Below are 2,672 nucleotides of genomic sequence, written 5' to 3'. Positions count from 1 at the left end.
CCCTAACTTTTCATGGTCAAAAGGACCCACTCAAGGAGGACCATCTCAACCCAATCAGAGCTATCAAAACAATCAGGGATATCAGAACAATCAAGGTTATCAACACCCGAGAAACCCTCAACAACAATCAAACTCTCAACAACAATCATATCCTCAACACAATACCGACAAGAGATTATCCACCCTAGAGGAAATGTTCCAGAGTTTGATGCAAAGTCAGAAAAATCTAGATCAAAAGATGGATCAAATATGTGAGAGAGAAAAGGGTAAACTTCCTAGCCAACCCCAACAAAATCCAAAGAGGATATTTCAAGCAGGCACAACATCCTGCACTGAAACCTCACCCGATCAAATCCATGCCATTACCACCCTCCGAAGTGGTAAAGTCATCGAGAACAACGTGGGCGAACCTAATGAATCTGATACAAATTCCACGCTGTCTCCACAACCCCAGAAAACCAAAGAACCTGAGCAAGTTGGAAAACCTGACAATTCTACTGCTGTGAATGTCCCTTTGCCAACTCATTCTCCTGTTGCCCCATTTCCTCAAAGATTGATCTATCAACAGAAAAGTACCCATTACAATGAGATGTTAGATCTGTTCAAGAGAGTCAACATCAACATTCCTTTTCTTGAAGCAATCAAGCAAATCCCTGCTTATGCCAAATTCCTCAAAGACTTGTGTACTCAAAAGCGCAAGCTCAATGTGCAAAAACGTGCTTTCTTAGCTGAGCAGGTGAGTTCCATCATTCTGAACAAAACTCCACCCAAGTTTAGGGATCCAGGATGTCCAACAATTTCTTGCACTATAGGAGAACACACGGTCAATAAAGCGTTATTAGACCTAGGTGCAAGTGTTAACCTACTGCCATATTCTGTTTATGAGCAGTTAGGTCTTGGGGAGTTGAAACCAACATCTATCACTCTACAACTGGCAGACCGATCTGTCAAGATTCCTCGTGGAATGGTCGAAGATGTTTTGATCAAGGTTGACAAATTCTATTTTCCCGTAGACTTCATTGTCTTAGACACTCAACCTGTACAAAACCCAGACTGTCACATTCCTGTCATCTTAGGACGTCCTTTCTTGGCTACGTCCAACGCGATCATTAATTGTCGTAATGGAGTGTTGAAACTGTCTTTTGGTAACATGACGGTAGAATTGAATGTGTTCGATATTAGTCAACAACCTGTGAATCTTGATGATGATGATGTGCATGAAGTCAATATGATTGAAGGATTAATGCAAGATTCGTTGACTAACATTCTATCCGTCGACCCCTTTCAAGCATGTATGGAGAACTTTAACCCAGATTCCTATGATGATGCATACTGTAGTGACGTCCTATCTCTGCTCGAATCTGTACCTCAAATGGACATCACTGAAAGGAAATATGAAGTGGAACCACCCTTACTCTCTGATTCCAAGCTTATTACATCCATTGTTGAGCCACCCAAGCTTGAATTGAAAACATTGCCTAGTACGTTGAAGTACGCATTCCTAGGTTCTTCTGATACTTTACCCGTCATTATTTCATCATGTTTAGACACGGAACAGGAAAGTAAGCTTTTAGAAGTACTTAAGGAACACAAAGAGGCCTTAGGATGGACCATCTCAGATCTCAAAGGAATTAGTCCCACCATTTGCATGCACCACATTAACCTTGAAGAGAACGCCAAACCATCGAGGGAAATGCAAAGGAGACTTAATCCTAACATGAGAGATGTAGTCAAAGGAGAGATCCTGAAACTACTTGATGCGGGTATCATATACCCAATTCCCGATAGCAAATGGGTTAGTCCCATTCAAGTTGTGCCTAAGAAGTCAGGCATTATTGTTGTTCAGAACGACAAGAATGAATTAGTCCCTACTCGTACAACCACAGGATGGCGAGTATGCATCGACTACAGGAAGTTGAACACAGTAACAAGGAAGGATCACTTCCCGCTCCCTTTCATTGACCAAATGCTAGAACGTGTGTCTGGACACAGTCACTACTGTTTTCTAGATGGCTTTTCCGGTTATAACCAAATCCACATTGCACCAGAAGATCAGGAAAAAACTACGTTCACGTGTCCCTTTGGGACATTTGCTTATAGACGTATGCCCTTCGGGTTGTGTAATGCACCTGCTACTTTTCAGCGGTGCATGATGAGCATTTTTTCTGACATGATAGATAGTTTTCTCGAGATCTTTATGGATGATTTCTCTGTTTTTGGTTCCTCGTTTGACGAATGTTTGAAGCATCTTGCCCTCGTGATATCCAGATGTAAAGAAAAGAACCTTGTTCTAAATTGGGAAAAATGCCATTTTATGGTGAATTCAGGAATAGTTCTAGGACACATCATCTCAGAAAAAGGAATTGAAGTGGATAAAGCTAAAGTTGACCTCATTCAACATCTACCACAACCTTGCTCTGTGAAGGAGATCAGATCATTTCTAGGTCATGCTGGTTTTTACCGGCGATTCATCAAAGATTTCAGCAAAATCTCCAGACCTCTGTGCAGTCTTCTCTCCAAAGATGTTGCCTTCAATTTCGATGCTGCTTGTGTGAAGGCATGGGAGGAATTAAAAACCCTTCTCACCACCGCTCTTATAGTCCGACCACCCGATTGGAAGCTTCCGTTCGAACTTATGTGTGATGCCTCTGATTATGCTGTTGGTGCTGTTT

The sequence above is a fragment of the Papaver somniferum genome, chromosome 11, assembly GCF_003573695.1.
Source record: "Papaver somniferum cultivar HN1 chromosome 11, ASM357369v1, whole genome shotgun sequence".
Lineage (NCBI taxonomy): Eukaryota > Viridiplantae > Streptophyta > Magnoliopsida > Ranunculales > Papaveraceae > Papaver > Papaver somniferum.
This window is presented reverse-complemented; position numbering follows the sequence as displayed.